The 25,874-nt window shown below is 46.8% G+C and overlaps 1 long non-coding RNA gene across 2 annotated transcripts in view; it reads left to right on the top strand.

The window, feature by feature from the left end:
* The first annotated feature begins 550 nt into the window (after positions 1-550).
* The window catches only part of LOC139701498 (uncharacterized), a 66,041-nt gene continuing 40,717 nt past the window's right edge, over positions 551-25,874 (top strand). For both annotated transcript variants that reach the window (XR_011704031.1, XR_011704030.1), the window contains exons 1-2: positions 551-869; positions 7,658-7,843. This is a non-coding gene — a long non-coding RNA (uncharacterized lncRNA). The remainder of the gene's footprint in view (positions 870-7,657; positions 7,844-25,874) is intronic.

Here is a 25,874-nt window from a genome sequence, read left to right as displayed (position 1 = left end):
GGCCCTAGGGGCCGGGGCCGGCTGGGGGTAGGGAGGAGGGGGGGTGTTTTTTTTTTTAATTTATTTTTTTGCATAACTGGGCTCGGCCACTAACCGCAAGGAGCCCCGCTGGGACCAGGAGCCCTCGGCTTCTGCATTGCAACAAGCAGGGCCCCCAGCGTGCCGGGCCTTCCCCCCCCCCCCCCCCACCCAGAGAGGCCGCCCTGGACCGGCGGTCCGCAGCCACCAACCCAGCTGCAAAAAGTTTCCGAGAGGCAGGCGGAGAAGGGGGAGGAGGGCTGTTACCGCTGTTGACCGGTGATGAGTCCTTGCTTCCCCAGTGTTGAACAATAACACCAAAGAAGCACGCCGAGGCAAAGTCAGAGTACAAATTAGAAGTTTATTAAAGGACAGCAGAAAAGACTTCTCCCGGAGGAAGAAGGGGACCCAAGAGGTGGAATCCGTGGAAGTGCGGTTGTTTCCCCTTTTTATAGTTTTCGTGATGGAATGTAGGTTGGAAGGCCCAGGGGTGGGACACAGGTGGGCCAAAGAAGTAATCTGGTCAGGAAGGACTTCTGAGTCAGCACCTTTTTGCTGGGGGCTGTTCATTAACATTTCTTTGAGGTGGACTTTGGCCTAGGGCCTTTTCGGGACTTCATTAACATTCCAGGAGTTGTCCTGTGTTTTCCCTGAGTCATTCTCCGCACGGCCTCCATTTTAGATTTCACTCGATATTAGACCTGATTACCTAACTACACTGACTACCTAACTTTAAATCTGGCTTCAGGGCTACCCAGAGCGGGGAAGGGCGGCTGGGGGCCCTGGCCGCGGAGGGCGACGGAGCTCCAGAAGCCTGGGACAGAAGCAGGGGAAGCCGCGCTCAGGGAAAGGTGAGTGTGGGAGGCCCGGAGGAGGCGGGAGGGAAGGAGAGAGGGAGGAAGGACTGGCGAACGGTGGGCAGCTGGGGACCCGCGCGAGCGAGGGGAGAGGATGAGGAGGAGGAAGAGGAGGGGGAGGAGGAAGCCAGGAGCGGGAGGCGGAGGCGGTGGAGGGGGCACGCCATGGACACCCTACCGGCCTGGACCCTCTCCGGGCCTGGAGCCACCTCTAGCCAGGGACCCGGGCCTGGGGTCGCCTACAAGGGGTCCTGGTCGCTCCCTCCTTGTGGCCCCAGGCCCCCGTCGCCAATCAAGGGGCCCCGCTGACTTGGCGGGGATTGCGGAATCTGGGTGGCAGCGAAAGGAAGGAAGAGGCGGCGAGGACGGGCGCCCAGGAGGCTGGCAGCTTCCAGGCCGCCCTTGCTGGCCCCGGGACTCGCTGGCTTTCTCCAGCCCCCTCCTTGTTGCCCAGGGATGTGGAGAGCAGAGGGAGCGTGCTTCAGGTGCGGCAGTCTGGTCCCAGGCCACCCGGAGCCGCCCCCCCCCGCCCCCCCCCGCCCCCCCCGTGCCCCCCCCCGTGCCCCCCCCCCCGTGCCCCCCCGTGCCCCTCCCCCCCAGCCCAGACCATGCTCCCAGCTCAGCTGTGCACTTCCTGCCTGCTGCACGGAGGCCAACCCGGCAGGGAGCCTCTGCCTGGAGTTCATTGTCTAGGCCAAGGGGACGCAGGTCCCCAGGGAGCGCTGCAGCAGTCAGGAGCGCCTCTCCACGCAGTGTGCCGGGTACCCCACCCCTGGCACACTCACCTTCCACACCCTGGCCAGCTTCCTGCACCGAGTCCCCAGGGTGTGCATGTTTGTGATGAGATATGGATGTATAGGTACGCACATGCACAGCACATGCAGGCACTCCTTCTCCTTGCTTTGCTTTCTATTTACAAGAGGTCCCCAGCTCCAGGGGCCCCTGGAGAGCAGAGGCCCTGGGGAGAGGCAGTGCATGGGTTGAGCCCCTCCCCTGCCCTTTTCCCCTAACAGGCCGCCCTCTCCTGGCCTGGCCTGCTGCTTTGTCCCAATTCCAGCCCCTCAGATGGGTGCTTAGCCGCCTGGACACACTGAGGGATGACTGAGGAACAGGATGAGAGTGGCTATATGCCTCTGGAGCCTTTAAGTCCTGAGGCCCTTGTCCTCTCCCAACTCCTTTGATGACCTCTGGCCGCAGCCCAGTTCTGCTCTGAAAAGTTCATTTCCTGAAGGCCTGCACTAGAAGGCGGTGGGGCCCCTCTCTCTTCCTGCCAGCCTTGCTCTTGGCTGGAGTGGTTGAGACTGAATCTGGCAACACGGGTGATACACTAGCCACCTCCCTCCTTCTAAAGTCCCAGGAAAGCCAGTGGCAGCCGGCCTGAAGAGATGCTCCCTGTCATCTTAGAAGAAAACCACTCAGTTCAACTTTCAGCAGTGGGACTGCACCTCTATTACGCTTTGGGAAAAGTTGGTCTTACTTCTGCTCCTTGTTCTGTATCCCAATTCGGAATAGCCTATTCTGTCACACAGAGGTGGGGGTACCAAGGGAAGGAAACCAGAAGAGAGACTCCCAGAACAGTAGAGGGAAGAAGGGTCGATGTTTGTCCTTTTGCTGAATAGAAGGGCACCCAGAGCTTTAAGTAATATTTGATTTCTTTTCTCTTTTCCTGGCTCATTGCTCACTCCTTCTAGAGCCACTTAAGAAGAAGATATTGGAATTGGAACTACTGGATGCAAATAGAGTTTTCTTTAAATCAGGCAGTTGATTTTGGGTTAAACTTGCAGAATTTTTTTTTTTTTTTTTTTTTTTTTTGGTAAAGATGCAAAGCTTGCTTACCTATAACCTGGTAATGTGTCTTCAGATCGCCTTATTTTAGAAGGCAAGCCACAGAAAGGAAAGGTAGAACAGTTTGCAGTGAACAGATGGGTGGGTGTTTCAGAGTTGCTTGAACTGAATTCTAAAACCACTCTGTGGATCTCAGAGAAAGACTCAAGAATTGGTCTTTAGCCTTTCATGAAATGAGCCTTGAAATGATTTTAAATGAATCTACATGTACATGTGTGTATATGTAGCTGACAATTCAAGCAAATTGAGGAAGGAAGATAGCTAGGTGGGAGAAGACTAGTGAAGGCATTTTGAGAAGTGTTGTACCAGCCACACAATCTCTCTGCAGAACCTTGGCATCGGAAGCCCCCTGATTCTTCCCATGGAGCTTTACATTTTCTAAAAGCAGCCACAACCTTTGTCTCTCACCATTTTGCCTTTTATTCAGTTTACTAGAGTGCATAGGGTGGAGATGTGGCCACTTATCAAGGGAGGAATTAAGAGAGTATATAATTTGAATAGATAAGAATTACAGCAGGTGAGAGATTTATTGCTTTTCAAGAACTGCTCCCCTTCTTGAAAGCAATATTCAAAAGTGTGTTCTTAAGTGTGGACAGCTCCGTACCAAGCGTTTGAAATGGCAAGGTCTTCACCTTTAAAGATGCTTGAAGGTTCTTCTTAAGGAACAGTGGTGCCTTTTACATTTTAATTTATTTTATTTTGCCTCCACTGCTGTGTGTCAGGGCTAACGTGGTGGCATTGTGGACTTCCCCAGCTCCGAACATTCTGCAGTGGAAGTCTCTTGACCATAATTCATAATTGATCTTGGAAATATGAAAGCCCATAGCAGGAAGGAAAGACAGAAATGTAACAATTTTGAATGGATGCTCAGAGAGTGTGATTTGAAAGCATAGGCATTGCTGCTTTGAAAATCAATCAGGCCTCAGGGGGGCTCACTTCCCACTTCGGGGACACAGCCTCCCTCTGGAGTGGGGAATTATTTGTCCCCCCAGGATGTTTGTCCTTCTTTGGAAAACCCAGATTTACTGGAGGGAGGATACCCAACAAATAGAGAAGGGGGCTGGGGTGGTAGGGCAGGGAGTGAGCAGCCTCATTGGTTTTCCAAGGCCTTGTGATTTTGTTAAAAAAAAGAAAAGATAAAAAAGAAAAAGAAAAAAAAAACCTAACAAATCCATGAATGTTACAAAAGTCGTATTTTCTGACTTATTTTCCTACACCCCCTTTCCCCTTTTGTGAGTCCTGGTGGTGCAGCATGGTAGTTGCAATGATTTGTTCCCTTTGATAATTTTGGCCTCATTCTCCAGGCTGTTCCCATCTTGCTCACTGATGTTATTTCGGCTGATAATATCAGACGGTTTGGTAACGATTACCTCGCAGTTCCCTCTGTCCCTCAAAGTTAAGGACCCCTGTCTCCCTTTACCCTATGGCTGGCTGCTGCTGGCTTCCTCAGATCCACACAACAACTTCTCTTTCTTTGGAAAAGGAATACGTCTTTTTTTCCCATCCTTTTAAAAACTTTTGAATAATTTGTACTGCTGTCAGTTTTTCTCCATCTAGCAACTGCCTGTTAATTACAGTTCTTAATATTAACTAGCACTCAGGCTGTGTCCACATACCCCCACCCCAACATCCAAAACTGCCCCCAGTGACTTTTCTCTCCTTCCCTCCCCTTCTTTGTCTTCTTCTGCCAGCCTGGAGCTCCTCCAAAGTCCATTTTATAAATTTGGTAGTCTAGGGATCTGGGAACAGTGTAGCTTGCCATTGCTAGTGTTTCCATAGAAATAATTGAGATGTAATAAATAGAGGCATTCTGAGGTTACAGGTTTCTTGATTCATCTGAGACCACATACAAGTGTAAATTTTTGACATTTGTTTGGCTAAATGTACATGATCTTGCGGGAAGGGCAAAACAAATCCTTTGTACATTCCATAGCTTTCTATGTGGATTGAGGTAACTGATATTTAATCCTAATATTAATCCCCCCCAATTAAGTTACCTATTCTTAGCTTTGGAAGGGCCTGTTTCTTTCTAGAAAACATTCTTTATGTCTAATAATTGCTGTTTAGATTCTTACACCTGTTTCCTTGCTAAAACTTAATAAGCAATAAAATAAGATAACTATGTGCCTCTGGCAGGAGAATCCTGCTAACATTTAACCATAAGGTGCCAAGTGTGCATTAATAATGAAAGGTGAAAAATGCTGGTGACTTAGCAGTCATAAAGTAATTCCACAGAACTCGCCAGCCCTGGCAAATGTTGTGGCCTGCTACAGCGTGTTCACAGAGGAGGAGGAGGGGGAACCATGCAAGGAGGAAACTGGAGCTAGGCATCTTGGAGTCGGAAGGCTCGGGATATGGTTCAATCTAATACAAAGTTGTAATAATTGCTATGTCAGTAGCCAACTCTTCAGCTGGTGGCTGTGGAATTCTTCCCCTGATGTAGGATTTAATAGTCTGGCAATTAGATGCATTGATTTATCTTAACTGTTCATTTGGATGTGTAAACGAAAGGAACTCACCACTGAGGCCAGCGTGCAGACTTGCTGCCTGGCTCTGGAAAAGACTCATTTAGGTAGCAGTGGTGGGAGAGTGTGTTTTCAAGGCAGTGTTAGGACCAGCTCCCTCTTCTTTTAACATTTCTCTCCATTTTATCAATGAAATGAAGGGAGCCTGTTCAAACACTGTTTAAAAAGACACAACAGTGTCTACTTCTGTCTGAAAAAGTAAAAGCAACCATTGCTGCCTCTGGTGCTTCGAGAGTAACATCTTTGTCTCAGGGTGACTCGACTTGGTTGCAAACTTTTGGCATGTGGTCTGTTGGATATCAGAGGGACAAAACACTTTGTCTGGGCTCTTCAGCAAAGTGTCTTTCTCTCTTCCTCTCCTCCTTCACAACATTCTAGGACTTGGAGCTACCTGTACCAGGAGCTCTGTCAAGCCCTGAGTGGGGGTGACCTCCTTTGGGTGTTAAGGCCATCATCTTGGACCTTTTGGAAGGCTGGTGGCTGGATACATCAATGATTCAGAAAGTGTGTAGATTATAAACTCTCTTGAACATTAGTTCCCCCTTACTTCCTGCTCTGGGACCTGCAGTTTTCCTGAAGTGTCACTAACTTATGGCATGCAGGCATCTTAACTGTTTCAAGGTAATCTAGTGGTGGATGGCTAGGTTTCCTGATGGCCCCATCCATGTTGCAAGTTGGGTGGGTGGCTTTAGGTGCTTGCTTTTCCTGAACCCTGGCTGAAGTAAAGTCCAAACTTGTCTATGCATGGTACACTGATGTTTGCAAAGAGTATTATCTTTATGTCTTGAAAATATTTGTATAGATATCAGGGTTTCTTCCTATCTGAGTGAGTGTCTAGGGTAATTAAAAGACAAGAGTACCTTGGAAACTCTTAGTGCCTGGTTATAATAGGTAACCTCAATAGGTGTGGTTGGGCCAATTTGTCAATTTCTGCAAATTCCCATTGGCTTGCAAGGGCGTTTTGTGTGTAGTTATATTAGTCTGTAATCAGAGTAGTTTTGAACTCAAAGTGGACTAGTGAAGCCTGTATTGGTTATATATCCCACTTGAATATTTCAGTGCTGGCTGTCAGTTCCCTTAGCCTGCTGTGGGTGCCAGGCAGGGTGAAGTGAGTGGGGGAGATAAAGATGGAAACTTTGGATTCATAGTGTACCTGCCAGGATGGGGTGGCAGCCAGCGACTGGGGTTGTACACTCAGTAAATAAAAATATTTTACTGCTTTCAAGGATCACCAATTATCTGATTGCTCTGCATGGCTGTCTTTAAGGAGAGTGCTGTTTTACCTATCTTCTTGTACAAAGGTTTGATTTTTAATGTCTTGTGAAAAGGGTTCTCTTTGTCTTGATTGATGTCAGGAATAAAAGCATGATGGTAATATCCCTTTGAAAGCTATTGTATTGTCAGCCCTGCCTGACAGTGGGAGGGCCTCCCAGTGTTATAGATTAGTGCTGTGAAAACACTGACATTTTCTTTGTTACATTGCTGCTGTTCTACTTGCAAAGTCAATTACACAATGTTGGAGCTCAGTTACCCAGTTGACTTTGGATGTAGCAGTGTCTTTCACTGTCTTCTTAAAGATATAATTTTGTATTGTTATTGTTGCTTTGTTTTCTCCTTTTCCTTTTGAACCTGCCTCCCTCCCTGGTTACCTCCCCTTCCATGTGCTAACCGCACCCCCCCACGCCCCCTCCCCATAGTCTGAACATGTGTGCAAAGCAAACACTCTGGTTTTAATTGTGACCATCCAAATTCAAAGAGCGCTACATCATTATCTCTGAATTCTTCTGCTCATTCACATCTCAGTAGCTTTTTATTGATATAGTGACTACAGCAGCCAAGATACATAAAAAACCCATCCAACGAGATTATAGTGTTGATAATCTCTTATCAAGTGGGTTGTTCTCTGGATTGGGGGTCACTAAGGTTGGCAAATTCAGAGCTTGCTTTTTAAATATTTTTCCTCCTCCCACTTCCTAGAGCCTGCAATTCGAGCTGAACCAGGTTCCCTGGTAGATGGGACCCTGGCAAACAGTTTATTATTATTATTATTATTATTATTATTATTATTATTATTATTATTATTAATATTATTATTACAGATGTAGCATTCAGCTAGAGTCATTGAGTTTGGGATTTAGGATCCTGAATGGCCTTTTGTCACGGATGGAAGTGGTCTCATAGGAGAAGCATGCAGTCCATTCTCCCACTGCAGATGACAAATCGGGTTATAAGATGTTGTTCTGAGGGGATTCCAATCTGCCTTTTTGGGCAAACTTGGACTTGGGAAGGATTTACATCCCTGTGTGAAATCTGCTACTGAATGGAAGGAAGCCTCGACATGTCTAAAGCTGAAAATGGTTCCAGAGGGTGTTTTTATTTACCTGCCATCTTCACCATCCCTCCCTTCTCCAGAACATCTGAAAGTCCTGAGTTCCCTAACCTGGTCACGGAAGAGGCGGTCACCTGGAGGAGGGGCTCGCAGAACCGTCTCTCTTGCCCCACAGAACAGGGTGTAGGAGATACGCTGGTGCTGCCCGCCACCACCGCAGACTGCAGATGATGGGCTCCATCAGGAAACTCCGTCCAAGGACACTAATGGTGAGCCCCCGAAGTTATTATTATGAACCACCAGACAAGAGCCTGTGTTCGCCAACAATTTGTCAGAACTAATTTTGTTTTTCTCCAATAATTGAAAATTAAGGTCTTGAAGTGAAAGCAGATGTTCATGTCATCTTCTGAATTGGGATATAAAATGGGGCTCTGTGGATGTGCTCACTAATCTAACAAAATTTCCCTCTCCCCCATAATGGGGGTTGCTCGGCCTATGTCACCTAAGGCCAGAGATTGGGAGCTGAGAGAAGGGGCCCTGGGTGGCACTCCTTGTGCTACTTGGGGGTTTGTTTGGGAGGGAGACTGCACCAATAAAAATCTTTTTGTTTGAGCTCTGAAACTTGGAGAGTTCATTGTTGAGGATGTTCAGTCGCTGGAGACATATTTGCTGAGATAATTCAAAGCATTGTGCTGGGATAGGTAAGGGGAGCCCTGGCAGGGGGAGAGTGGCTTCCTACAGATATGTGGGTCCCCAACTGTCATGTCCTTTCACTGTTGCATGGTGAAGCTGCTTAAAGTCACGCATTCCTGGGCCTGGATCCCAGAGACCTCTGCTCACCTGGCTGACCCAAGCAGGGGCTCAGAACTCTGTGTCTCTCCTTTTCTAAAAACTCTGTGTCTCTCCTTTTTTAAAAATGGGGGTAAAATATGCATAATATAAAATTTACATCTTAACCATTTTTAAGTAGTATTTAGTGATGGTTGGGGGAAGGCCATCAGTTCAAACTTCAGTCTTCCAGGGCAGATGTGAAAAAACTGGCTCAGAAGATGATGTGGGGTCTCAAAAGCTCACAGTTCTTTTTCTTAGTCCAGAGTGAGAGGTGAGTCAGGTCTGCCTGCCACTAAGAGAGAGCAGGAGCCTAGCCCCATCAGGGCCAGTGGGACTAGGGTGCCAGGGACAAGGACATGAACTTTCTAGTGATCTGGTGACCATTCCCAGGATTAGAACATTTGCCCTCTCTTTGGGGGGTGCCATTCTTCTGGAGACTAAGCCTGGCTGGGTGTGAGCTCCCCTAGTGACCCTCATAGGCCAGATCTCGAGTGGCTCCCGCACTTGCCTGCCAGTGCCCAGGCAGCATTGGCTCACCCAGCCCAGTGCACTTGGGGCAGGTTTGTCTGTGATGGGGAGAAGGGAGGAGCAGCTGTTACAGGACGGCCACCTGGCTGCCTTGATTTGTGGTGTCCTTGAAGCCCCATGTTGGGCCTGTAGTTCTGGGCTTTGCCTCAGCATGTAGTCTCCTCTCTGCCTCCTCCAAAGTGCTGGGGAACTTTTTCCTTCCCTGATTTGCCTGTAATTGAGATTTGCCCTTTCGCCACCTGGGCATGAATTATTTTGTGCAGTGTTGTCATTCCCTGTCCTGCTGTGAGGTTTATCTATTCTGTTGATCCTAATTAAATAAAACATACTGTTCACCTAACTCCTGTTGCACCAAATTTTACCTGCCTGAAAGCAGAGTGATGGCCATCTGGGACTGGTCAGGGAGCAGGGCGTTCCTGGAGATAGCGGGGGTGAGGTGGGGTGGGGGGTGGCAGGCGAGGAGCTGTGCCCCTTGGACTGGGTGAGGTGGGACTATGGAACACCAGCAGTATACAGTGTGTTTCTGCTTCCTGAACAAGAGGTTTGGTTTTGTCCTTAGCCCCCATGTGGCTGTAGGTTTGAATTTGGGGAGATGGGAGATAATCACCAGCTCCAGGGACTCCCCAGGGAGAGGACAAGGGAGGAGAGCAGGCTGGCAGGCTGGTGGCTGGAAGATGGAAAAAAGGGACAGTTTCCCATCACCTGAGGTGGAGGCTGCAGAGAGCGCTGGGTTCTCTGGGGATTCGCGAGCAGTACACCTGTTCTTGGTGTCCCAAAAGAGTGTCTGCAGATGCCCTGTTCCCCCCAGAGGGACAGTGGTCAGCCAGGGCCCTGGGCATGTATATTGGGAAGATTCAGGCCTTTACTGTTTTTGCCTTTGAATCTCTCAAAATCCTGAAAACCACGGAAAAGGGACCCTGGAGTTCCTTCATTCAGACGTGTGTGTGTGTGTGTGTGTGTGTGTGTGTGTGTGTGTGTGTGTGCCTGGACCTGCACACTGCTGTTCTCAGGGAGCTCTCTTTCTCTCTCTGTGCCACATCCATGCATCTTTAATTTCACACATCCATCTGCAATCTGGCTCCCACAATTTAGGTGTGTGGGTACTCGTTCCACCTGTTGGGGCCACAGAGAACCACTCAGGTTCCCAGTCCCCAAAGCAACCCTGTGGAGAGCTGGTCAGGCTGGTCCTGCCTTCCTCATGGGAGAGCACCTTGCCTGGCACAAGGCAGCCTGGGGGGGCCTCCAGGACCTCATGCTCCATCACACATGAGGACCCAAGCTGGGATTCTGGACTACTGTGTTTAAAAATAAAAGGACTTCTGAACTGAATGAGTGAAGGTGTAAACTGTTGAGGGAATGAACTGGTTAGCAAGCGAGTAAGTGAATGAATGATCAAGTTGTGGCTAATGAATTTCTAAGAGAAATAGCAAGTGGGTGAGCTCCCAGGCAGGACTTGGGCTCCAGTGGGTGTTACTCTCTCTCGTCTCTTCTACCCTCCTGGTCTCCCTCCGCCTTTTTTCCTGCTCAGGAGGTGAGGCTGCCAGCCCTCATGCCCCAGAGCTAGGGGTGGCTTTTGCCATCCTCTTCCTTCTCAGGTGCTCCATGTGGTGAGACGGTAGTTGCTGCTCACAGGGGGCCTTTGCCCTGTATGGTCCTAGGCTTGAAAAATAGTCTTTTAAAAATGATAAAAGCAATATGAGATTTTTATATTAATTTGAAATAAAACAGAATGCTTGACTCAATAAATTCCCATCCTGCTGCTTATATTCATCCTGCCACAGAGATTCAGGGGTCAGACAGGACATCCTTAACTGGCTTGGTGCTGGCCAGTGCTGGGCAGTTCAGCTACCATTGAGTGGCCTTCAGGACCCTCCTCATCTTTCAGGGAGGGTTTGCCCCAGGATTAGCACTAAGAGTGAGGGGTAGGGTCGGGAGAAGGAAGCAGGAGGGAGGAAATGGGCAGTGCTTTCAGGGAAACCTGCTTCCCAGAGTAAAAAACCAAGGCTCACTCTGAGCTGGCAGAGTGGTGCATGCTTATGATCCCAGCAAGTTATCTCAGGAGTCTGAGGCAGGAGGATTGCAAATTTGAGGCAAGCCTTGGCATTTTAGTGATGCCCTTAACAATTTAGCCAGATCCTATCTAAAAATAAAAAAAATAAAAAGGGCTGGGGATGTAGCTAGGTGGAAAAGCACCTCTGCATTCATTAATCCCCAGTTCTGTAAAAAAAAAAACAACGAACAACCCTATCTCCAAGGTGAGGCACAAAATGCTTTGTTTTTCTTGTGGGGGATGGGTGTGGGTTGCAGGCAATGTGTTCCATGATCTGGGGAGACACAGTGTCCTCTTTCAGTCTTAGTTTTCCTATCTCGAAATGGGATGGAACCAGTTGGATCAGCTGCATGTCTTATGTGCTATAGGATTTTAATTCCTGGAACACAAGAAGTGGCAAACACACAAAACTTGGGTTTTAAAATAATGCAGGCTAAGCTGGGTGCGGTAGTGCAGGCCTGTAATCTCAGCAACTCGGGAGGCTGAGGTGGGAGGATTGCAAGTTCAAAGCCAGCCTCAGCAATGGCGCAGCACTAAACAACTCAGTGAGGCCCTGTCTCTAAATAAAATATAAAATGGGGCTGGGGATGTGACTCAGAGGTTGAGTGCCCCTGAGTTTAATCCCAAGTACACCCCCCAAAAAAGTTTCTTTTCCAAGTGCTGGGGCCACAGTGGATACATCTGAGTTGACTGCTCTAGGGCATCTGCTGCAGGGCAGCTGGGTTCTTTCTAGCCCTTTATAAGGTTTAGGGTGAGCAACAGATTAGGAGAGGCTTGAGGCTTGACGGTGATGTTTCCAGGTGTCTGAGAGGGAGAGTTGGTGGTGATGGGCATCTTTGGTCCCAGCTGGGGGTGTCCCAGGCTCTTTGGCTCCAGGTGTTCTGCAAAGCATTGCTGGTCATCTGGGTGCTGCTATAATCCAGTGGTGACCAGGCCAGACACATATCCATCCAGAGTCACCAGCCCTGATCCCTGTGGAGGACACATGGAGGGACAGTCAGGACCTGGCTCTTTGGGCACCATGGGGCTCTGTCTTACTCTTGTCCCCTGTTCCTCCATGAGATTCTCACAGCAGCTTTCTGATTTACTTATCTCCGTTTCACAGGTGTGCAGACTGAGGCACAGAAGTCCCTTGCCCAAGGTCATACTGCTAGAAGTAGCAGAGCTGGGATTTGGGGGCAGGCCTTATCTAGGTCCAGAGCCTGAGCAGTCACCACCACCTTTATTTATAACTACTCTGTGGCTGTGAAGGACAGCAGAGGCCCACCTCTGGTTTGTATGAGACAGCCATGAATAAAGACACCCAGGGGGAGCACTCCTTCCCACCCATTTGTCCATCCATGGAGTTCTGCCTTTAGGGCTGTCCATTTTCCAATCTGGGGGGGGGGGGGATTGACATCTTAAAGAACAGTCCCGCTCTTTTCCCAGAGCACTAGCATCCTGGGTGCCCCCTTACCCAGAGCCTTTACAGTGGTACCTTTACACTAGACCTGGGTGTGTACACCTGTGTGTGTCAGTTTAAACACAGATGGTGCCTCCTACTCCCTGGCTACACTGACTCTCATTTCATATTTTCACGTAGCAGAGATTTCAGTTTTGGTTGCACAATTAAGATAATTGTAGGCACTCAAAAATAAATAAATAAATAAATAACTTGACCTGGGCCCAGCATCTGGAGTCTTTGAGGAGGGGTTCCAGGTCAGTGTTTCTTTGAAAACTTTGAAAAATTCTGGGAAACTTGAATGTGCAGCCAGGGTTAAGGATTGTTGGTGAAAGAGTTAGCAGCACGTGTGCATCACACATCTCCACATTACAGCCAGAGGGGCTCTATGGAGAGGATGCACCAGAATTATTGATTGTTTTAATGGAGTTGGGGATCAGACCCAGGACCTTCAGTACCCTAGGCAAGAACTGGACCACTGAGCTACATTCTCAGCCCTCTAGAACTTACAGTCATCTAGCAGTGGACATACAGTTGCTTTCTACTGTTTTACTGTTAGTGACAGTGTTGCAGTGAGCATCCTCAGGTATCCATTTTTGTGTTCTTGTTTGAGTATTTCTTAGGCTGGACTCCTAGAAGTGGAATTATTGGGTCTAAGTGTATCACTCCAAAAATTTGATACTTTTTTTTGTACTATGGATTGAACTCAGGGGGTACCTGGCCACTGAGCCATATCCCCAGCCCTATTTGATATTGTGTTTGGAGACAGGGTCTCATTGAGTTGCTTAGTGCCTTGAGTTGCTGAGACTGGCTTTAAATTTGTGATCCTCCTTTCTTAGTCTTCTGAGCTGCCGGGATTACAGGCTTGCGCCACTGTGCCCAGCAATTTGGTAGATCTTTCTGAGTCACCTTGTGCAAAGGCTGTGCCGGGGAACTCTTCAACAACAGGGCCCAGGTGCATGGCACATTCCTCTGAACCCTTGCCCACCTAGGAGGTTTTCTTTCTTCTCTTTGTTTCTGTCATCCCCCACACCCTTTTTGCTTTTTGCCCATCAGGCAAGCAAGACATTGCACATTGTTTTTGTTTGTACTTCTTTTATTATTATTAGCAAAGTTGACCACTTTGGTTTCATTTCTTCTCTGGGCAGCTTGGCTGCACTGGGTGTAGGGCAGGCTGCACCCAGTAGGCATCTCTTTCCTTTGGTGAGTCCTTCAGTCTTTCCCCCACCTCCCTTGCATACATCCATTCTTCCATCTAAATCCAGAGCATCTTACCAGCTGATCTTAGCCTGGACTCCCAGGAAGATGCTTGAGAACCAAGAGGAAGCCATGTTTTCAGGGAGCCCATAGACTGGAAGGGTATGAGGCCTCAATCCCCAGACCAGACAGGGCAGTCCAGCATTGAGGTCCAGGCTTAGGGCTGGGGGGTTGGGGCAGTTGGGGCAGATTCTTTTTGATAGGGGAAATCAGGCAAAGCATACGGAAAGGCATTTTGTTTTGACCCTGAAGGGTGAAATCAGACCACAAGGAGCAGCTAACATCAGAAGAGCCCTCTTGGTACAGATGCCGGCCTGTGTTCTTTACAGGCAGGGTCTCATTTAATATTGGCACTAATTGACACTTAGGTGGGGCCTCAGGCTTTCTTTTGCATGAGCAACAATGGATCTTGGAGAATCCTCAGCTGAGCATTCTTCTCATATGGATGGTCAGACTTGCCCAGAGAGATGCAAGTCAAGTGTCCAAGGTTATACAGTGACCTTGAGGCAGAACTCTGCCTAAGAGAGGGGCAAGATGTGCTGTGGGAGCTTGCTGCAGCCACTGACCCAGGCTAGGACCCACTTTGGAGACAGCCTGGAGACCCCTAAACTTCTGGAGTGTCGGGCAATTCTGAGCAGATGGGTATGGGCTCCCAACCCTGCTCCCACACACACTTGCTGTGTTACTGCTGAGTCTTAGTTTATTTTCCTCCCTCCCGGGGGAAGTGTGAGGACAACTCCATGGAGCAGTGGTGGTGCAGGCTTATAATCTCAGTGATTCAGGAGGCTGAAGCAGGAGGATTGCAAGATCAAAGCCAGCCTCCGCAACTTATTGAGGTCCTAAGCAACTCAACAAGACCCTGTGTCAGAACAAAAAAATAAAAGTGCTAGGGATATGGCTCAGTGGTTAAGCATCCCTGGGCTCAACCCATAGTTCAAAACATAGAAAGAAATCTTAAGGGAGAGAGAGCTGTAGGTTGAGTAGCCATACAGAGGAGGGTTAGTTATTTCTTCTGGTGGGATCCCACTGCCGACTCTCCCATTCCCTCTCATCTATATCTATACTCAAAATGCAGCGCTGGAGATAATAGGCAGGAAACAACAAACTTTTAATCTGTCACCTGCTGGGTGACACCTAGCCTTCTTGGTGATGCCAGATTGTGCATCCCTCCTCATGTCCATCCTCTCACCCCCCAGAGGACTGCTGCCCATCTCAGGAGCCTCCTCGGCCAGGCACAGTGAAGCTGGTTGTGTGGGAGGGAAGGCGTATACCCCAGAATGGGTTGCCCATGTGTCTGCGTGTGCATGAGTCCATGTGCTTGTGGCTATGTGTACTTGTATGTGAGTGTATTTGTGCTGGTGTGCTCATGTGTGCTCACACATGCATCTGTACATGTGTGCATAAGTCAATGTGAATGAATGTATATGAATGGCCTTGTGTGTCTGCAGCTGAGGGAAAGGACTTTCATCATTACTTGCCTGGTTCAGAATCTCAGTACAGGGGCTGTGTTACTTTGGGTACAGTTTGTACCAAAAGTTTGAACTCCTAGGCTCATAGGTTTTCACCCCGGGGAGAATGCACATGGGTGAATTTACTTTATAAGCATTCATTAAAATAATTGGAGCATCTTCCGTGTGTGGAGCACTGTGCTAGACTCAGTCCTATAAAAACAAAGAAGCAAGTTCTTTCTTCTAAGAATCAGTTGACCATTTATAAAGCTGTGGTCGTGAGGGTGGTTAAAAAGTATTTTCTATGGCCAAATGCATTTGGCAAACACTGGAATAAACAATTAAAAAGTTTTTTAAACCTTTAGGTCTTCTCTGAGCCTTTAAAATGCTAATGTAGGACTCAGATATTTTTAGTAGTTTGTAATTTCCAAACTTATTAGATTACTCTTTGTGGAGTCCTCTTATCTTGGACACAGTTTGGGTTTCAAGGCTTTTAGAGTTGACATTATTTACTGGCTCTTCATTTGTTCATTCATTCAGCCCAAGTGTTTACTGAGCACCTATTATATGCCAGGTATGCTCAAGGTGTTGAAGCTCCACAGGTGAGAAGACAGAAGTGTATTCTAGTAAAATTGAGTGGCCCATCTACAAGTATATGGGTCCATTCATCCTGAAAAGCCAATCCTGGAATAGGCAGGGAATGGTGTGGGAGGCTTTCTGGTTAAGGCCATCCTGGAGGTGACACTTGAGCTCAAATGACAGGGGGGTTCATGAGGGGATTTATGGACCCAAAAGTCTTTGCAGTTGATGATTCGGAGGGCCTGGAAGGGGCTGGGGGATTTTGGGAAAGTCTGGAGAGAGGGCTCTCTGAATCTTGTCCTCACATTCTGGGAGCACCTGCTACCAACTCAGTACCCTTTTGGTTTCCCTGGTGCAGTCCAGAAACCAGAGAGAGTCTTCCCCTTGTGTTGAGTCAGTTAAACAGGATTGTTGAAGGCATGGGTGCTTCAGGGTTCCAATCTTGTCCTAGGAACCTCAGTGGCTTGGCCCATTTCTCTGCCCTAGACCTATCTCGTTGTAACTCTCACCATGAAAGGAGAAGGATGACTCCTCCCTGGGCCTGCCTGCTGTGCACACCACCTGGCCAAGCACCATACTTGTGTGCCCACGCCATGTCCCCAGCGCCTGGCACTGGACTCACATTCCCCACACCCCCCATCTGACAGATGGGGGAATGAGTCCAGGAGGCTCCTCAGACCATTTCCGGAGAGGCCCGGCCCAGAATCCAACCCTTTTCCAAGCCAGGCTGTGACCTGAGGCTGGTGGTGTGTGTGGGGCTGCGCCTCAGTGTTGGGGACAACAGAGATTTCCAGGACGGGATAGCTGAGGCCCCTTAAAGCCTCCTGGCGCCTGTCTGCAGAGTGGCCCTGTAGGGTTTGGGTCCTGAGAGAAGAGCAGGAAGAGTGAGCGGGTGGGAAGTGGGGTAGGAGGAGGGGGATGGAGAAGCCGCGGGGGAGGGGAAGCGGGCGAGGGTGGGAGAGGGTGCAGAGCTGGGGTGGGGTGGGGTAGGCAGTTGGGTAGAAGTTGGGGGGAGGGCGGTGGCGATGAGACAGAGTTGGGTAAGGCAGGGGAGGGAGCCTGGGGGCTCTTCCCGCCCCTCCACCTGGGTGACCCCAGCTGGTGCTTGGGAATGCTGCTCCTACTGGGCCCTTGTCTGCCCAGCTCTCGGGGGGCAGCCCAGGACCTCTTTGAGGCTGCTGTCCTGGGAACGCATCGGGCCGCCCCCCGCCCGGGTGGACTCCAAGGCTGCAATAACTCAGGGCCAGGTTTGGGCACAAAGCGGCAGTGGCAGGTGTCTGGCTGGGAAGGCGCAGGCTGCGTCACTGGCTCGCTCGCTCGCACTGCCCTGGTGGGGCTGGCTTGTTCCGTGCCGCGGGGCCGCCTGCTCCTCAGAGTCTGGCGCCCCCAAAACTGTGGAGTCCCAGGCCCTGCGCTGAGGGGCACCTACCAAAGGGCATCTCACCCTCAGCTGGGCACCGGTTGGTGGGCTGACACCCCCCCGCTGGCCAGATGTTCGCCTTGGGGGCGCCCTGGGGTCTCTGAGCAATGATTGGCCCTCAGATTTGGGGAGGAGTTAAAGGAGGCATGGAGTGCAGCCTGGACCCTCCGAATGTATGGCAATAAAAATAAATGCACTTTCCAGGTCCTAGGGACTGTTCTGCGCACTCACTTCATTCATTCCTTAACATGCGCTTCACAGTATCTATGAGTAAGGCCATGATTATCCCCGTTTTTCAGATGAGGAAACTAAGGCACAGCTAGGACCAGATAGGATCCGAATATAGGCCTCTCTGACTCCAGAACCGTGTCCTCCCTGTAGGGTGTCCAGGCATGCATGGATGGCCTGGGCATCTGGGCATGGGGGCCGTTCTGAGTGCATTTGCACATGTCCAAGAAATTAAAGATAGGTTAGCAGGCAGATCGTAGTCATTCTGGGTTTGCCATTTCAAATTCATTCACAGGCTCCTTCCTCTGAAGGATATTCTGAGTCCGGGCCAGGCCTTTTGCTTTTGTGGGGTCTCTCTACCTTGGGGGAGTGCTAAGAGCCAAGTATATGATGCATGGCATTTTTAGTCTAAAGGTGACGCCAGCTAGCCATTGAGATGATATGATTATGTTAAGATTTGCATTCATATGGATATTGGACTCCTGCTGTTCACCTAGGCCGGCTATGGGACTCCTGGAGAGTTCCCATTGGTTGGGGAAGTACAGTAGGAGGGAGTTCCGGGGGAGGAGCTCTCTCTGAGGGTCCGGGAGGAGGCCGCGTGGGTGGAAAAAATCTTCCCGGGCGCGTACCGGACATTGGCGGCAGTTTCAAAAAATAAACTTTGTTCCTGCTTGAGTGGCTCGTGATTTTGTGCCCAGCCAGACTGTGGCAACTGGTGGCCCGTACGGGGAACGCCTGAAGCTTGGAGGTGAGTAAAATTGCTCGCCCCTGAGGGAAGGCAACAAAATGGGTGACCATTTCAAAAAACAATGTGTTCTCGTTTTGATTTATCTTGTTTTTGTTTCAAGCTGCCTATCCCTAGAATTTTCTCAGGCAAACTGGGAAAATTGGTTGGCTCAAGGTTTGAAGTTATTCGGCCCTGAGAAAGAGAAAATTGATACAACTATTCTTTGTTCGGTTTTTGTTTCATTCTGTTTCAGTTTTGTTTTATGCTATCTTATTGGGTTGTGTTACCTTTATAGTAGATTAGAAACTAGTAAAAAACAAACCGAAAGACTGTTAAGTAAATTGTTAGAGGTCCAGACTATGGTAGAAAACATGTTAGGTCAAGCGAAAGAGAAGGTCTCTCAAGCTAGTCAGACAGAGGAAGATTTGAAGAAAGAAAGCTTAGAGGAAAAACAACCATCAGGCGGGGAATTACAACAGGAGGCTGCTACTAACCCCGTTCTGTCACCAGAGGGCGTAATTCAACCAACAGCTCCATCTACAGCTGAGCGGCCCTCAACTCCCGTAGTTGATGGACGGAATCCTGAGGCAGGACCCCAAAGATTAGCATGCCCTGTACTTGAGCAGGCAGGAGGGCAACGAATTCACCGTGCTTTAGATTTCAAAAAAGTGAAGCAATTAAAGGAGGCTGTAACAACCTACAGGCCGCAAGCACCCTTCACTGTGAGCATGGTCGAATCCATTACCAACTTAGACATGACGCCAGCAGATTGGGCTAACATGTGTCGATCTGTGCTAAATGGAGGACAATATTTGTTATGGAAGGTTGCCAATGAGGAATTTTGCATGGAGACAGCTAGGCAAAATGCAACAGCCGGTTACCCTCAAAGAAATCTAGAGATGTTATTAGGAAAAGGACCTTATGAGGGTCAACGGCAACAAATTGAATATGATCCTGGCGTATACGCACAAATTGCTGCAGACGCAGTTAGGGCATGGAAAACTTTACAGGGGCATGGAGATTTACAAGGACAATTATCTAAGGTAATACAAGGAGCTAATGAACCTTACGCTGAATTTGTAGATAGGCTTATTCAGACAGCATCTAGAGTATTTGGAGATACAGAACAGGCAATGCCATTTATAAAACAACTGGCTTATGACCAAGCAAATCGTTGCTGCAGAGAGGTCATCAGACCATGGAAACATGAAGATTTAAACACATATATTAAATTATGTAGAGACATTAATGAACAAGGGCAAGTCTTAGCAGCAGTACAACAGGCTTTAGATGCCAGGCCAAAAACATGCTATAATTGTGATCAAACAGGACATTTTAAAAGGAGTTGCCCCATAGGAGGAGGGTTTAACAAAGCTAGGTATCAAAGGAATAGAATACCGGGTATTTGCCCACGATGCCGTAGAGGGAAACATTGGGCTAATGAATGCCGTTCTCAAACCACCATAGAAGGTATTCCGTTATCAAAACACAGACAAGGACCAAGTGTTTACCCACGATATCATGGAGAAAGACATCAGGCTCCATTGCCAGAAAACGGACTGGAGGGTCCAATGCTCCGGGGCCCAAAACCACAAATATACGGGGCAGTGGAGGAACCCAGCAACACCATCAAGGTAGTGCCCAGGACGCATTATCCATTAAATCCCTCATCAGACAAACTAGAGGGAGCGCAGGGTTGGACATCTGCGCCTCTGCCAGAGCAGTACTAACTCCAGAGATGGGAGTTCAAATCATTCCCACAGGAGTAAAAGGACCTCTTCCCCAAGGAACAGTAGGCTTATTATTGGGACGCAGTTCTTCAACACTAAAAGGACTTATGATAAGTCCTGGGGTAATTGATCCCGATTATGAAGGTGAAATAAAAATTATAGCTAGTTCTCCAAGAGGTATATCAGTAATTTCACCAGGAGATAGAATAGCACAGTTATTAATAATACCCAGCCTACATGATAAATTTTCCAGTCGTACTGTAGAAAGAGGTTCCAGGGGATTAGGCTCCACAGGTGTAGATTGGGCTATGCTGTCTTTAAATCTAGATTCTCGCCCAATGCTAAAACTAAATATTCAAGGACATGACTTTAATGGGCTACTTGATACAGGTGCAGACCTTAGCATAATATCTCGTCAAGAATGGCCAAAACACTGGCCATTACAACAAGCCACTCAAACGCTTCGAGGCCTAGGAGTGGCAACTAATCCCCATAGAAGTGCAATGGTATTAGATTGGAAGGATCCTGAAGGATGTGAAGGAACTATACAGCCCTATGTATTGGATCATCTTCCTATAAATTTATGGGGACGAGATGTCCTAGATCAATTAGGTTTGACATTAACAAATAACATCAATCCTAATGCGCCCACTACTAGGGCTAGACAAGGCTTTAGGAAAGAAGAAAGATTAAGAGAACAAGAACAAGGTATGACAGCACCAATTCAAATAGATCAAAAAACAAATAGACATGGATTGGGTTTTCAGAAAGGGCCACTGAGACAATCAAAATTACTTGGAAATCAGAAAGACCAGTGTGGGTTCCTCAGTGGCCCCTGACTAAAGAAAAGATACAAATAGCCCATGACCTGGTCAAACAACAATTAGAGGAGGGACATATACAACCTTCCATATCTCCCCATAATACTCCCATTTTTGTCATTAAAAAGAAATCTGGTAAATGGAGATTATTACAAGATTTAAGAGCCATTAATAATGAGATGGTTATTATGGGACCTGCTCAATCAGGGATTCCCCAATTGTCTGCTTTACCAAAAACCTGGTATGTTTTAGCTATAGATATTAAAGATTGTTTTTTTTCAATTCCAATTCATCCCGAGGATAGTCCACATTTTGCATTTACTATCCCTGCACTAAATCATGAAGGTCCTGATCAGAGATATGAATGGAAAGTACTCCCTCAAGGGATGGCTAATAGTCCAACTATGTGTCAAATTTATGTTAACAAAGCAATCCAGCCACTTAGAAATCAAAATCCTGAACTACAAATATTTCACTATATGGATGATGTGTTATTGGCACATAAAGATAAAAACACATTGCTAGAATGTTATGCCACACTTACAAACTTATTAAAAAATTATAATCTAGAGATAGCAATAGATAAAGTACAATTAAATTTTCCAATTAATTATTTAGGAGTTCTATTATCCTCAACCATGGTCCGTCCACCAAAAATTCAAATACGAGTAGATCAACTCAAATCACTTAACGACTTTCAAAAGTTATTGGGAGACATAAATTGGATAAGGCCTTATCTAGGTATACCAACAGGAGAGTTGGGACCTTTATTTGATATTCTAAAAGGTCCATCAGATCCAAATTCACCCCGCATGTTAACTCCTAAAGCAAGAAAGGCATTAAAAATTATTGAAACATATATGGAAAATATGCATTTGGATAGAATTGATATAAGTTTGCCTTTATTATTTATTGTACTACCAACAAAAAATATACCTACAGGAGTATTCTGGCAAGAAGGTCCATTATTGTGGATACATTTATCTTATTCTCCTAATACTATTCTTACTAGGTATCCTGAGGCTGTAGGACAATTAATACTCAAAGGAATAAAAGCAGCGAAGGGAGTGTTTGGAATTTCTCCCAATAAAATTATTACTCCATATACTATGGATCAAATTGATGAGTTAGCTAATGAGTTAAATACTTGGGCAATAATCATGTGTAAATCTAATGTTACATTAGATAATCATTTACCATCTAATCCTTTGTTGTCTTTTTGGTCTAAACATCCTGTAGTTTTTCCTAAAATGACAAGAAAAACACCTATCATGAATGCTCCAAATATTTTCACTGATGGGTCAAATAATGGTACAGCAGCAGTAGTTACCCCTGATCAAACTTTTACATTTTTAGTACCCAAACAATCAGCTCAAAAGGTAGAGCTTAATGCAGTATTACAAGCTTTTATGATGTTTAAAAATTCTGTATTTAATTTATTTTCTGATAGTCAGTATGTAGTTAATGCTATAGTATCCCTTGAAGATGCTGGTAGGATTTCCCCTTCTTCTACTGTTTTCTCTTTGTTTTCTACTATACAAAGTCTAATCTGGGACAGAAAAGATCCATTCTTTATAGGACATATCAGGGCACATACAGGATTGCCTGGAGCCCTTAGTTTGGGCAATGAGTTAGCAGATAAAACTACACATGACATACATATTTTCTCCACAATAGAAGAAGCTATAAATTTTCATAAAAGGTTCCATGTCAATGCTAATACTTTACAAAATCGTTTTAAAATAACTAAAGAACAAGCCCGACATATAATAAAACAATGTCAAAATTGTGTGACATTTTTACCACAAGTTAATCTTGGAGTCAATCCTAGAGGACTGATACCTAACCATATTTGGCAGATGGACGTCACACACTTGCCAGAATTTGGAAAATTAAAATATTTACATGTTACAGTTGATACTTCTTCCGGATTTCTGATGGGCTCCCTTCATGCTGGAGAAAAAACTAAAGATGTTATAGCTCATTGCTTACAAAATTTTGCCACTGTGGGCGTTCCAAAACAGTTAAAAACCGATAATGGTCCTGGTTATACGTCCACCTCTTTTAAACAATTTTGCTCATCATTTGGCATTACTCACATAACAGGAATTCCATACAATCCACAAGGACAAGGCATAGTTGAAAGAGCTCATCAAACTATTAAAATGTACTTATTGAAACAAAAGGAGGGAATTGGAAAGGGGTATATATCCCCCAAAGATAAACTTAAAATAACCCTTTTTACTCTAAACTTTTTAAATTTGGATTCATCAGGGCTTAGTGCTGCGGAAAGACATTTGTATCCAAAAAATGTACATAAGCCTAAGGTACTTTGGAAAGATATTCTAACAGGACAATGGAAAGGTCCTGACCCAGTGATAGTCTGGAGTCGGGGCTCTGTTTGTGTTTTTCCACAGGAAGAACAGCAGCCGATTTGGATTCCAGAAAGACTAACTAAAACAGCTCCTACAGACCAAAAGGAAGATGATTCCACTCAAATCCATAACAGCTGATATCCAGATCTCCAGCTTGGCTATTCTTACATCTGTGACAGTGATTAACCAGGATGTTTTTTTCAATATCTATTTTATTATTGCTTTTTCCCACATCATAAAGTTCTATTTTATTTTTGAGCTCATACAGACCTAGGTTAATGTTTTTTCTGATCAGTTTTATATTTTGACTGTGGAGTTTTTGAACATTGCAATGGAGATTTCACCTAGGTAAAGCTACAAGGCCTTTACTATTGTCTTATGTGTTATATATTACGTGTGCACACTTCTGTTTTGTGTTGTATGTCTGTATGTGTGTATGTCCATGTATCACATATGAGGGGCGCTCATGCACATGGATCCAAAAAATTTTTGTTTATTATTATTCACGTGATTTTAATAGTTTAATTTAATTTGGGTAAACAGCTGTTGAGGATTGTTTTAATATATGAACAAATAGAAGGTTAACAGATCTGTTTGTTTACTTTCACCTTTCCTTTTCATTATATTTAATAATTCTGTTCAGGATAATGTAAATTGTTCTAAATATTGTTCTCTTAGTACCTGTTGAAATGTTACATATTTTTTTTTAGCATCATTGTCAAAATTCCTATTTTCATCCCAGTGCCGGTGAAGACAAAGATAAAACCAAACTACAACTTCTTCGAGAGTTATCACAACAAACCGTGTAAACTGATACATCAATGATTTATAACTCAACAAGTAATGCTCAATCAATGAGTCGATTTATTTTGGAAGGATATGGACATATTGATAGATTCCTCTGCTTTGAACTGCTTACAGAACTTGCCTGGACTATGTATCACTTGTATGCTTTATTTTGGGAGGATATGGACATATTGATAGATTCCTCTGCTTTGAACTGCTTACAGAATTTGCCTGGACTATGTATCACTTGTATGCTTTGTGATCTATTTGTTGATGCAGCGAATTATGGTAGTGCTAGCGTATCTTTGCTGATGTGTCACCAGTGATGTAATTTTTCCTAGGAGCCATTAATTGACTTGGTGTCATGACATTTCTGTATCCTCCTCCCTTCTACTAGTGATGGTCTAATTTTGGGGGCCAACAGAGGTGAGGTAAAGAACCTCACCCCCCCCACCGACACCAAGGGCCAAATTTGGGGGCCAACAGAGGTGAGGCAAAGAACCTCACCCCCCCACTGGTACATAGGCCTATCCACAAGTATGGCTATATGCTGGACCGGTAGTCAGTGACGGGTATGATCTAATTGCAGTGGTATCAACCTAAGACAGGAGGCTGACGCCTAAAAGTCAGTTTTCCGATGACGGGTAAGAACCATATGTTGAATTGGACAAACCTAACAGGCACGGTCCCTAGCCAGATTGCTTGTTACTTAAACAGAAGGGGGGAGATGCTAAGAGCCAAGTATATGATGCATGGCATTTTTAGTCTAAAGGTGACGCCAGCTAGCCATTGAGATGATATGATTATGTTAAGATTTGCATTCATATGGATATTGGACTCCTGCTGTTCACCTAGGCCGGCTACGGGACTCCTGGAGAGTTCCCATTGGTTGGGGAAGTACAGTAGGAGGGAGTTCCGGGGGAGGAGCTCTCTCTGAGGGTCCGGGAGGAGGCCGCGTGGGTGGAAAAAATCTTCCCGGGCGCGTACCGGACATTGGCGGCAGTTTCAAAAAATAAACTTTGTTCCTGCTTGAGTGGCTCGTGATTTTGTGCCCAGCCAGACTGCGGCAGGGGAGCAGACAGTCGGTGGGGTGGGGTATGTGGCAGTAAGACCCCAGTAAAGAGTAAACAGTTCCACCAAGAGGCAATTTCTTGCTGAGAGACTGCTCTGCTTATCTGACTTAGACAGGGTCCTCGGGGAGGACATTGCAGAGGACATTAGTGCAGGATAAAGAGAGGTGACTGCTGAGGAAGGTGTTTAGTCCCCTCTGGCTCTAAGTGCCTTCCCCAGGGTTGCAAAGGAGAAGGAGAAGAGGAGGCTGTGGCCGCTGTCTGTAAGGCCCTTAAAGGATGAAATCTGGGGAATCTTGGGCATGTATGTCTGGAAGGGCAGGGACGAGTGCTGACTGGCTCTCCTGAGAGGATTGGAGCCCAGGTGAAGAAGAGCCAGGGCAGGACAGTGGTAGAGACTGCCTGGCATGGGTTGCATTGTGGGATGGCCCTCAGTTCATGCACATAGGGTCTGTCTGAAGAGTCCCCAGGGCAGGCCACCTGGACCTCAAGCATTGACTCTCAAGGTCCCCAGAGATTTTCATTGGTACCTGCGTGTACCAGGGAGTAGGTTGTAGGAATCTTTCTTGTTTGTCTAATGAGGAAAGGAGGGCCACAGAGGCCAGCAGCCTTGTCCTGCTGCACCTGCAGCAGGGCTTGTGACCATCTGTCAGTTGGGACGTTCATTTCCTGGGTCTCTAGATCCCATGGAGAGGAGTTTACCAAGGCCTCCCTCCCCCTCACCCCAATGTTAGGGTTGGAGGTGGAAAGGAGATGCTGGTGGGTGCCCCATTACATGCACCTGAGTTTCTGAGCCTGGTTCTAGACTGAGCTACCCCCGTCCAACCAGGATCTAGCTAGGTCATTAAAAAAACAGCTGCCCGCATGTGCCCATTGTATCCCCAAGTCCACTTTAATTGGGTCTCCAAACGGGCTTTATTCTGAATTTCCTGTCTGGCTCCAAATACCCATTGCTCAGGCTCTTCTAGGGGAAACGAGAGGGCTGTGGATTCCCAGGACTGAGTTTTTT

The sequence above is a fragment of the Marmota flaviventris genome, chromosome 13 (genome assembly GCF_047511675.1).
Source record: "Marmota flaviventris isolate mMarFla1 chromosome 13, mMarFla1.hap1, whole genome shotgun sequence".
NCBI lineage: Eukaryota > Metazoa > Chordata > Mammalia > Rodentia > Sciuridae > Marmota > Marmota flaviventris.
This window is presented reverse-complemented; position numbering and strand designations above follow the sequence as displayed.